Source organism: Biomphalaria glabrata, chromosome 4 (assembly GCF_947242115.1).
Source record: "Biomphalaria glabrata chromosome 4, xgBioGlab47.1, whole genome shotgun sequence".
Classification (NCBI taxonomy): Eukaryota; Metazoa; Mollusca; class Gastropoda; family Planorbidae; genus Biomphalaria; species Biomphalaria glabrata.
In genome coordinates, this window is record NC_074714.1 from 28,972,079 (window position 1) to 28,984,896 (window position 12,818).

Here is a 12,818-nt window from a genome sequence, read left to right on the forward strand (position 1 = left end):
TCACATCACCGGAGGCTTGCTGGCATTTATGTGCAAGAAGATCTGGCGGATACTGGCTTTAATGGATCCACATTGGAGTCTTATTTCAAAACTAATTCTATCAAGAAGCCAAACGAAGAAGCTAACCGTCTCTCTGGAAAGGGTAAAGAAATTTTTTAGCACTCTTTTTGGAAGATGCTCGAGCATTTTAAATGGATTGGAAGGCAGAGTGAATGGGTTGAAAAGCTTCGACAAATCAATGTTATTGGTCGTATCCACAGCGTTAATTTTGTTGCCCAGCCAGAATTATACCATCTCAGGTAGCTTTTGTACCACGTCACATTTTGACGACCTTCTTAAATTTAATGGTATCAGACATGCCACGTTCAAGCAAGCGTGTCTGGCTCGATGGCTTGCCTAGGATGACCAACAGTCATGGTCTGCAGGAATCGGCAATGTCAAAAACACCTAGAGCAATGAGAACACTATTTACACAGATTTTAATATTTGGATCTCCAGAAAATCCAAAAAGACTTTGGGAAATGTTCAAAGCAGATCTGGCTCAGGATTTTCTTCTAGAAATAGAACGCATAGGTGGCCGAGTTGAAGACGCGATAAATCATGCATATCGAATTATCGCCTCCAAATTAAATACTGAAGTCACATAATTTTTAGTATTGTGTCAATACTTTGGCATGAACAACATGGACTTTGTCAATAAGATTTAAATGTGGATATGCATAACAACGACTGCTCAATACTAGAAGGGGAATGGTTGTATGGACTCCTAAAATGGAAACAGCTTGACCTAGTGAATACCATTCTTGATGCTGTCACAAGTCATAACTCTGGACCAAGATGTTTTTTTATTGATGGACCTGGGGGCAATGGAAAAACGTTTGTGTGCAAGACTATTTTTTATATTCTACGTGGTCGAAATTTCAATGTGAAATGTTTGGCATTTACGGGACTAGCCTCAAGTCTTTTGCCTAATGGACGCAACTCACACAAAACATTTGGTACCCCTTACACCTGAATCAGTTTCAAACATAAAGCCAGGATCAATGAAAGCTGCTCAGTTAGCGGAAGTGGATGTATTTTTAATGGATGAGGCCCCTATGCTGCCAAAATACAAAACAAGATAACAGAGCTCCAACAAAACTCAAGAAGCAAGATACACACATAGCGCACTGCCCAAGAAAAAAATAAATATCACAGGCTACACACAGTACAGATGCCTTTGCACCAAATGTTAGGGAATTATGACCCTCATTAGAAACGGCACTTAAGCAACAGTAAAACACGTACAGAACACTACAGATCTCGACATGCAAGAAATACTTCTTTGTGTTGAGGAACCAAATACACTACAAAAACTTCTACTACCTTCCATCTTCAACAGCAGAAATCGACATAAAATTGCCACACTACACAAGGACAATAATAGCTGGTGACTTTAATGCACACACACCCTCCCTAGGCTACCCATATGTGAGCGTGCGACCCCGATTCTATTTGTTATCTATTTTTATCTGTATTTCGATCTGTTTACTTTATATAGGCCAGGCTAGAATAATTTAATTTAGTGTCTTTTCTTCTTGCATAGGTCAGTGCTGTGTGTTTGTAGTTTCCGCTATTTATAACTTCTGCTAGTTTTAGTCTTTTTCTGTTATTTGTGTTTTACTCGTAGAGGAAAAGTAGTTTTAAAAATAGTTAACTAGCCTTAGAGCTGTTGGCACTGTTTCCATTTCTTTGTCCCTGATTAGTTCTACGTATTTTTGTCTTTAGCGCTTAGGTTAGGTTAGTAGTTATTTTCTAATTTCAGTCTAAGTGCAAGTCTAGAAGCTGTTTAGGGTCCCTGTACGAGTTTAGAACATAAATATCTTTCTTCTTCCTTTTTGTATTTTTTTAAGATTAAATTTTAAGGTTCTCTTTTTTATGCTGTTTAATTTGGTATATAATGTGGTGTAGTCCGTGTCTTTAGTAATTTTCTAGATTTTATTATAGCGTACGGCTAGGTACAAATTAGGGAAATCAGTAGTCCAGTTTAGTTTTAGGTAATTAGCGTGACGTCATGCTCTCCGATATGTTCGCGCTGACCAGTTATAGCTAGCTCCGGAACCACGTTGAGCCCTCTTTTGTCTTGACCAGTGGTCAGTGCTGACAGTATTGCCTGTGTAAAGTTAATTGTGTGTAGTGTAATTTCAGCTGGGACCGCCTGTAAGTTGGAAAATGTTTTTATTTTTACTTCTTTAGTTTATATTTGTATTAGTTATTCCTACATCTACTGTTATAGTCTAGATGTAGACTGATTAGTAGTGATTAGTAGAGTGACATCACTGGCTAGTTAATTAGCCATGATTACCTCTGATAGAACCGGATGTTCCGTAAACTTGAGTAGCGTCACCCCCTTGCGTCATCCTTAATGATCCCCTTATTGTTTGTCCATGTGTAAATCTTTTATGTCCCCTATGTATTTTTATTAATATCTTATTGCTAGGATAACCACTCCATTAAGTTAGCATGTTGCCGATTTTAATTTTTAATGTAGAAGATGGCTGCGTCCTACTCAAGGCTCCATGATGGCGGCTTTGTTAAGACAAATCTAGATTTGTTATTGTTGTCTAGCCCAACTGGTGTTGTGGCATAGACATTAACTTTTACTCCGGTATTGCTTTCATTAGCTACAGGCTGGTAGTGAATATTACCTTATGTCTGTATTATTTTGGATGTGTTAGTCTAGATCTAATTCATTATTATTTTGTTATTATGTCTTATGTTTTATGTATTTGTAATTGCAGGCTATAATTCCTGTCGTTACGTCTACTGCCTAACTGTGCGGTAGTACTGTCATTATTTCCACTGCCTAGCTGCCTTTATTAGTATATTATTGCCACAGTTAAGCTGTCTGCTGTACTGTTGTGTTTAGTGTTGGTATTTTTAGGTGTAATCTAGTAAAGATAGTTAGACATTTGGGTTTCTTATTAGTGTTGGTAGTGGTAAAGTCTGGTTGATTAGTTGCTTATTTCTAAGTTTATTTAGTTGTTTCTGTAAAGTTTATCTTTTTTTGTATTCATCTATATTTTTATTGCTTTGTAAGTTTGTTGTGAATAAAGTGTATTTATATTTTGTTTTATAAATCTAGTTTAGTTTGTTTCCTTTTAGTTTAGTTTAGTTTAGTCTAATTGTGCTGTCTGGTTGCTTAGGCGACTCTAGCCCCTTGGTCGCAGACCGAGGTGCACAGATTGGGCCCACCCAGTAGAGCTACCACCTGCCTACTGTTATAAATGAATAAATGTTGAGCAGCAGTAAGAATAGGCCCTCCCACTCGCGCCTGCCTGACCTGCTCACACATACTACAACAAGCAAAGCAAAGAAATAGAGGATGTAGCAAATGCCTATAACCTTCAACTTCTGCAAAACAAAACCTCAACTCCAACATTCCTCCATAGAGCACACAACACAACTAGCAGACCTAACCTAACTTTATCTCAACAGAAAGCACATTTTATCATTAATGAAAAAGGTGGGAGGGGCGATACATGCAATCCCCTTCCGCCCATCAGACAAACCAATACTTTTTTCTTTTTGTATTTTAGTTAAGAAATTACAAAGTTTAAACAAATTGTCACTTATATAATTTATATATGCTATAAATTAAATTCTTTTATCGAGTCGCCCCACCCCGTATTCTTTAATGCCAAATACAATCATGAGCAGAAATTATAAATAGGAGCGAGGATTAACGTTTTCACTCTACCGCCATTTCCCCTTTCCAGATGAAAAGATGACGTTTTAAAACAGAAAAGTCAAATGTGGCGACAGAGTTTATGTAATTGTATACGAATCTATCTTAGTTATTTTAAGTAAGAATTTGTTTTGGAAAATTTAGAATTCATAAGAAATTTTTCATTATAAGAGTAACAATTGAGATGAGTTCTGAACCCAAATATTATTTTCCTAGTCATCTTTTTCCAACCTTTGCTCATATAACTCAAGCTGATAATTTTCTGTTGCATACAAAAATTTGGGACAATAACTCATAACTTATACTTGGATCCTAAAAATGCAAAAAAATTTAGAGTAGAATGTAATTGGTTCACTTCATTTCTCCTCCCACTTCCGAAATGTTTTTCTTTAGAGCTTTAAATGAGAGTTCTGTGACTCCCTAGCTGTCAAAAGAAAGGGCTCGGCTGTTGTTGTTTTTTTCCAATATTTTTTTCGGCGGCGATCCTCAAATCCTTATATGAGCTTGCGCTCCCAGAGCTATTTTTATATGTAATTTTAGCTATTTTTATATATTTTATTTTTATAGGTTAGTATCAGATTATATAATTGTACTTCCGCATATATTTTATATAGTGTTATAAACCTGGTGGTGGCACAAATGGGGGTAGTGGTGTGAGTGTAGTCAACCGACGCAAATCGCCCCAGGCCAGCGCTAGACGAGCGGTCAACCGTGACGAGTTACGACGGTCAGCGGAGACGAGTGTCAACACGGCGGTTCGGGAAGGATCGACGGCGGTCCGGGAAGGATCGACGTCGTGAACAGAGCTCAGGAGCGTCACGAGAGTTGTAGTCATCTGACCACCTAGAAACGTCGAGCGGCGTTCTGTCCGGTTCGAGAAGGCCAGTAGGGACCCTATATAAGAGCGGAGGTGTCGCAGTCAAGACGGTTCACGGCAGGGGTTCAGAGCCCGGTTCACTACAGTCCGGTCGACTACAGCACAGTTCAGCGGTGTGGTTCTGTACGGAGCATTACGACGGTTCAGTGCGGAGTACTGTCAAGTACAGTTGAGACGACTGGCGTCTTGATCTTGGTCTGCGATCGAGTCCGACACAACGAGCCTAGTGTGTGAAGTCAGTCCTGAACTGTTGAACCCAGTGCAAGCCCGGAACGAGACGGAGAGGCCAGTGCAAGAGTTGATACGGCGGAACGGTGTTATCGGAGAGATATTTGTACAGTGTACGTGTTGCCAATTGTACAGTGTTGGCTGTTATTTATTGACATTAAACTATTACGTTACTTTGAAGCCCAGAGTTGTCAAGTTCTTTACGTTGGTGGTGTATGGTGCAATTTGCAGAGAGCCTGGATAGTGAGATTTGTAACAATAGGTTAGTGCGGGATAGTATAAAAGTTGAGTGTACAGTTGACCAGCGGTCAGTAAAGTGTATCACTGTCTGTGTGACAGTTGATGATCTTAGTGATCTGGCGTATGATAATTTAATCATTGCTATAGTTCTGTACCTGGGACGGCCTGTAAGTGTAGAAATATTTTATATTTTCTTTTACTAGATCTATGTCACACTGTGTGTAAATATGTTAAATATATTTTAATTTAGTTGTATTTTTAGTTGGCAGTTGTTCCCAACATGCTGTATTAAAAATGGCGGCGGCCAGCTTAGCCTGATATAATTATGTTGTTCGTGTTCTAGATCTAATAGAATATATGATTTTGTATTTATAGTTTTGCATTTATATATTGCAGGCTATTATTACTGCTGAATATAGATCTAGCTGCTGAATATAATTCTGCTGTGTATTGCTGCTTTAAGCTGCTATTACTCTGCTGCATTTATTACTGCTATTGATACTATTCAGTATTGTTATTGTTTCTGTAGATCTAGACTAATTCTAGGGAATCTAGTGTTATTTTGTTTCTGTAGTGTTGCCTTAGTCGGCTTAGTGGCTTATACTGTAACTATAGTCTGTTCTTAGTGAATACTAATAGTAAGGTACTAAGGCTAATGTATTCTTGTTTTAGTTTTAGTTATGGGTTGGTTGTAGTAGTAGAATATTGTAGATCTAGATTAGTTTATTGTATTGTGTTAGTGTAGATCTAGGTCTAGTGTAGTACTTGTAGTGATTTAGTTAGATAGTTGGTTTGATCAGTTTGTGTTAGATAGTTGATTTGGTTAGTTTGTTGGTGTTTGTAGTGGCGTAGATTTAGAGGGTTTTAGTTAGTTGTAGTGGTTAGTGTATATATTATAATTTATTATTGATTTATGTTTTCGTATATGTAAATAAATTTTCATTTTGTCTTATTTAATTTCAATTAAAGTTTCGTTGGTGTTTTCATTTAGTATAGTTTAGTTGTCTGGTTACTTAGGCGACGCTAGCCCCTTGGTCGTAGACTGAGGTGTCACAGATTGAGCTCAACCAGTAGCGCTAACATCAGCCTACTGTATAAAATTTAATGTTGAGCAGAGAAAAGGTCTCCACTCAGAGCCTCCAGACCTGCTCACACTTAATCTAAATATGTGGGGTATCTTATCTTTTCAAGGAACAAATAGGTTGTATTTGCGATGTAGTAAGGGCCTTTAAATTCATATTAGAATATTTTTCAAGTAAAACATTATTGAAAAGATCCTTTTTTGAAGATGATGAATAATGAGTTGTAAATGCCAGGAGAATGCGGTTCTGCAGTGAAGAATGCAAAAAAAAAAAAAAAACGCTTTGGCGTCATGGCTTCGCTTTTTTAACATGCTAAATATTCTATATATATATGCTGTACGCGCGTTTATGCTTAGGGTTAGGGTTTACTGGGCGTTAGGGTTTGGAAAAAAATCGCCCCCCCCCTCCAAAGTTTTGAATCCGCTAATGCCACCAGGAGACCCTAACGAACCAATATCTCTAACATCAAACATTGGCAAAATGGCAGAAAAAATGATCAATAACCGACTTTATTGGTGGCTAGAAAGCACTTGCTCTCTCCACAATGCATAAACTGGCTTTAGGAAAGCAATTAGAACAGAAGACCACCTCTTTCGTTTTATCCAGGACACAGTAGAAGGGTTTCATGAAAACAAGCACACTACAGCAGTTTTATAGATTTGCAACAGGCCTATGATAGAATGTGGAGAAAAGGTCTATTTTTGAAGATGAAAAAAAATGGGCATCCATGGAAAAATGTACAGCTGGATCAGGGCATTCTTAAAAAACAGAACCATCCAAACCCGATTCGAAGGTGCCATCTCTAGTAAAAAAAGTTTGGAAGAAGGACTACCACAAGGTTCAGCCCTTAGCTGCACACTCTTTCTAATCTTCATGAATGACCTCCCGACCTCATTTCGGTCAATAAGGCAAATACGCAGATGACTTTTTAATTTGGACTCAGAGAAATATCCAGTATGACTAGATCCAAATTAAACAGAGCCCTCACAACCATCTCCACGTTTTCAAAATTATGGAAAATGAAAATAAACAAAGAAAAGTCAGTTTATTCAATCTTTAGCCACAACAACAAAATAGCAAAAAGAAACTAAATATAGACTCACAGATAATAAATAAAGAAGAAAATCCAACATATCTTGGTGTAAAATTAAACCAAAGACTAACTCTAAAACACTTTATGGCAGATTTAAAAGAAAAGGCATCACAAAGCTTAAACATAATAAAACACCTAGCAAGAACAACCTGGGGAGCTGAAAAGAAAACCTTAATCCAGCTATACACTGGATACGTCAGATATGTCATGGATAACTGTCTCTCCATACTAATATTCGCCAACAAAACCTATCAATCATCTTTAGACACAAACCAAAACAAAGCCTAGCGTCTAATCAGTGGAGGTATGAGAACTACTCCCACAGCAGCCTGTGAAATAGACTCAAATATTGAACCTCTTAAATTAAGGCGCAACAGAGCAGCATTAGAAGCTATACAGAAGGTTGGAGGACGACCATCCAAATAAATTACTAACACAGTGAAATAAGAAAAACAACCCAAAAAAGCAAAGAACTCTAATTGAACTTACTGACAAACTAGCCCTAAAACACCATCTACCCAATAACAGAGAAAAAAATTACCAGATTCTCAAACATATCTCCTGGACTTAACTACAAACAACCAACCATTAAAACACATTTAATATAAATAATACTGCTATAACTTAGCCAAATAACCTCAACGAAAGGATTATAAAATAATCAAATAGAATGTTTAATAATCAAAAAGAAACTAGATCTAGAACTACACTAATCACATCACAAGCGTCCTTGTTTTCATCTCTAATCATCGGCCATCTTACTTCCTCTACAAGCGTTTCTGCTACCGTTGTTGCCTCTTGGTTCGGTATCGCATACGCCTCCGGCCATTTAGTGAAGTAATCAATAGTTACCAATATGTACTTATTTCCTCGTCTAGTTTCAGGAAATGGCCCTGCCACATCGATTGCAATCCTTTCAAACGGAACTCCAACTATGTATTGTTGCATTTGTCCCCTTGTTTTGCGTGGAGGGCCCTTTGCGGCTGAACAGACGTTGCACCCCCGGCACTATTCCTCTATATCCTCTCTGTATCTGAACCAGTAGAATCTTCGGCGAACCTTATCGAGGGTCTTATTAACACCCAGATGAGATCCACTGGTACCATTGTGAATTTCCTGCAGCACCTCAGACACTCTGCTTTTCGGTAATATAAGCTGAAAACGCCTCGATGTGCCGTCAACGGATTCCCAGACCCTTCTTAGGACACCATTAATGATGGTTATTGAGTCCCATTGAGCCCAGTACGCTTTCGTGGCAGCCCCTTTTTCAGAGATGTGCTGCCACTCGGGCCGTTGTCCATTCTCCTTCCATAGCAGGATGGGAGCCAGATCATTATCTTCCAACTGGTCCTCTCTAATTTTTTCATCTCACCAGGATCCGGTAACATCTACTCCTAGACGACAACACTCAATTTCTTTTTTAAGTTTATTCTCTAATGATTTCATGTCTTACTTTGTTGAGTTTCCTATGTCAGTATTTGTTTTGCCTTATTCTTGTATCATTTTCCAAAGCTCCTTCATAGTTCTATTTCAAACTCATAGGTCTCCGGGTCCTGTTCTTCCTATATCATGCTTTGCCTAAGACGCTCCATAAGTGCCTCCTTGTTGCCGCTCACCTTCAGCTCTCTACCTCTGAGTTCATGTCTAAGTTCTGGTAATGACAGCTGACTAAGTGTTTTCTTAGACGCCATCCTGTATCAAAACGTTGATCAACTAAAATAAAATCTTATGATGATTTACCCGAAAATGGAATCGTTCAATGTCTTGTACATAGATTTAGGCCTTCTTCTCCCCTTTCGTTGAGGATCACACTTCTGACACCAATTGCTATAACTTAGCCAAATAACCTCAACGAAAGGATTATAAAATAATCAAATAGAATGTTTAATAATCAAAAAGAAACTAGATCTAGAACTACACTAATCACATCACAAGCGTCCTTGTTTTCATCTCTAATCATCGGCCATCTTACTTCCCCTCTTATTTCATGTCTCTGTCCTGTGTCTCATGGTGCGCAGTCTCACACCTAATGACAGCGTGCCTTGTAGAATCATAACAATACTTTAACAAAAGAATCAAATCCAATGGGGCTCAAAGTAGGCACGCTCGAAACAATTGCAAGTTATCCAAAAAACAGCCATTCATATATACACCGACGGATCAGCCTTCAAAGCCACCATCAATGCTGGTCTTGGTGCCTTCCTGGTCTTCCCCAAAAATAAACACTTTGAAATAAGTGCACCCCGTGGCGACTACTACTCAAACTTCCAAGCCGAAATTGAGGCAATTACCAAAGCTTTGCAGACAGTCGAAAACAAATTATATGAAGGCATACAATCACCATCAGATATCACCAATCCACTCTTCAAGCACTTAACAGCAGCACCTCAAAAAGCCCAAGAGATTTGACAACATTAATAGAAATAATACACAAGATGATGGCAAAATTGACATCAACATCACATTACAGTGGATCCCTGGACACATTGGCATCATGGGAAATAAAAGGGCAGATAAGCTTTCAAAGGCAGGATCATCTATGGAACAACCAGATAGACCTGTTAACTACCTCACCCTAAGGTCAATGTTAATCATCAACCACAAAGAGGAGTGGCTCAACCTATGGGCAACAGGAAACACAGACAGAGCCATGTACAAAGAAATTAACATGCCTAACAAACTGGACAGTATTAACCTCCTCCCCCGCAAAGAGCGATCTACAATCTTCCAACTAAGGACAGGACACACACCACTATTAAATTACTCTCAATAAAATAAATCCCACACAACTTCCCCTTTGTAGACACTGCGCCCACCCTTATGAAACCGTAAACCATATCCTTTTTTAATGCCCCTTCCTAATCCACCTTAGGCAGACCCTACTACCACTCCAGCCCAACATAACCAACACCCTGTACGGCAGTGCTGAACTGAAGAAAACAGCACACTTTTTTTCCTTGGCACAGTCGGCAAAAGAGCTGAAAGCTCAGCAGCAAAAAGCTGTCTAGAAGAAGAAGAATACTAACGCGATGTTTTTAAGTCTCATAGGAAAATATGCACTTTTTTACTTTGTCACAAAGTGCACTTTTATCCTATAACGTAGAGATTTTTTATCACTTGATGCTTTGTACTAAAGTCATAATAAATACCATTTTAGAAGTTACACTGCAAAAACTTTCTTCCTAGCCAATAATTTTATGCAAAAGATGCAATGTAAAACGTTGCGACGTGAACTGTGGTTTTCCATACTGTTGAGGGGACTTAAGAGACTTTCTATTCTAATCGCCATGTACAATTACATTGAGAACTAACAGAACGGAAAATCAACTCTTCAGATTGATAGTCCCAAAATGACTTCCTTCCTTATCAAATTATTCATCCGTGCGAGGCTTGGTCACCTGGTAGGCCTACTATAGGATTAACGCCAAATTACTATTAATTATTTATTTTATATATATCCCCCGGACATTTCGGTACAAAACCACACATAGTACATCCATGAACTAACACAAACTACTGTATTTGAAAAACAAATTATTTTCCTACTTTGTTAATCTCATTTGTTTATGTTTTTAGCGGCCCCCGAAAAGGGAAAAGACGCTATTAATTTTGTGTGGCCTTTCAGTCCGTCCGTCCCGTTTTGATTTCAGAAACTAGAAGAGAAAATGAAAATAGGACATCATGATAGTATTTTAGATCATTCAAAGTTCTGATGCAACGGCTACTTTTTTTTTCCGAAATTGAACCTTCTAAATTTTTAAATTATATATATTATAAAGGTCACAGACTTCTTCATTAATAAATCAAGCTTCATTCATAGATTCGCGCATCGGTAAAAAAAATGCATCTAAAGTCACAATGGAAAAAATATCAATGGATCATTATAAACTATATTTTCAATTTATTAACTAACTTGAATAGAATACTGATTCAAATGTTTTAAAAAGAATTTTGATACGAACTTTATTTTAGTTATAAGTTTAAAAAATGACGAACTACCTTTCTAGCGCGCAGTTTTGACTTATCCTCATTATAGGGGCCTACACTAGACAGTCTAAGTAAGACTAAAAAGAGCCCAGAACCTGATATATTTATAACTAGACTAGACTTGCGTATTGCTGATATATTCACTGCTATAGTGCATTAGAAACAATTTAAGAAAATAATAATGTTACAAGTAAAGTGAATGCATGAATTCATGAATAAAAAAATATTTTGAATGGAGCTAAAAATAGCTAATTGACCTGAATTCAATTTTTTATGAAAACATTGACGAACGAATATAGACCTATGTAAAAATGTAAAAAAAAAAATTGAATGTTAATTTGATTAAAATATGAAATGAATGGACAATAATTAATATGTTCATGTGTCTAATTATAAAACTATCTTTGCGAAGAGAGGTTCTATCATCTTAGAGTTTGTGGTGTCGTGACTTATCGAGATTCTATTACATACACTATTAGACATAGAAGGCTAAATGAAGACATGTTTGGTTCAAAACATTTTCCAGTGAATTACCCGGAAGTGATGTTATTTATTAGTGACATGAATAAACATAAATATATACATTCGCATAATAAAATAATAATAATAATATACCACAGCACCTCCCTCCTCCAAAAAAAAAAAAAAGATGATAACATTTAAATTGAACAACAAGAAGATCTAGAAGAAACAAATATAAAAAAAAACTGAACATATGACCGGACAGATGGTCAGCATATATCTAAATATAAAATAAGATAGAAGTCAGTTGATGTGATTGTTCTATTCGTTGTATCTGTGTGGTTTTCGAACTTCTCTGCCACTTCTGGTAATGTAACCATCTTGAGAGGTTGGGTTAGTGGGTTCAGAATGTATAACTCTGGGTGTAGGAAAAGTATGTGTTGCCATTCTAGTAGGTGAGCAGGGGTACTCAACCTGAGGTTGAGAGAATTCTTTATTGTTTCCTACTGGGTCCGGTATTGTAGCTTGGTCACTAAGACTGTCTTGAGAAGGTATGGGAACAGCATTTGGTGTTGGAGTAGCACTAGCGAAATGTTCATTTCTTTCTGACAAGGTAGGAATCATTTCTCTGGTAGATTTACCATTCTCTTGTCTTGAAGTGCTGACCAACTGATCGATGTGTCTCCTCCATATCATGCCTGGGTATAGTTCTACTGTATACATTAGAAGTCCTGTTTTGGACTTTATTACACCATATTGCCATTTTTCTTGATTCGCTCTGTAATCACGTGCAAGAACACTGTCCCCAACTTGGAATTCTCAGCCTCACAATGGAGTAATTTCTCGTTAGTGTATTCTGAATGTCCATGTTTGGCCTAAGTAAATCCAGACGGTGTATGGGGTATCTAGGAGGGGTAGCACCTCTAGTGGACAGGCAGTCATACCCTCTTTTTGAGGGTAGCTTGGCTCACTCTTGGTCCCCACTCGGTACCCAACTCTTACCTGTGGCTCCCAGAAGCTGTAGCATGCGCAGCGGCCACACCCCGGAAACGGCTTTGACTGGCCGGCTAAACCAGGTAGAGGGTATCTGACGTGTCCATGGCACTCAGTACACTGAGGTTC

General features: G+C 37.9%; 1 long non-coding RNA gene across 1 annotated transcript; it reads left to right on the forward strand.

Annotated features, from left to right (window-relative positions):
• The first annotated feature begins 1,908 nt into the window (after window positions 1–1,908).
• On the forward strand, window positions 1,909–3,119 carry LOC129925649 (uncharacterized). Its single transcript, XR_008777335.1, has 2 exons — window positions 1,909–2,647; window positions 2,781–3,119. It is a non-coding gene; the product is annotated as an uncharacterized LOC129925649 (long non-coding RNA).
• The last annotated feature ends 9,699 nt before the right edge of the window (window positions 3,120–12,818 follow it).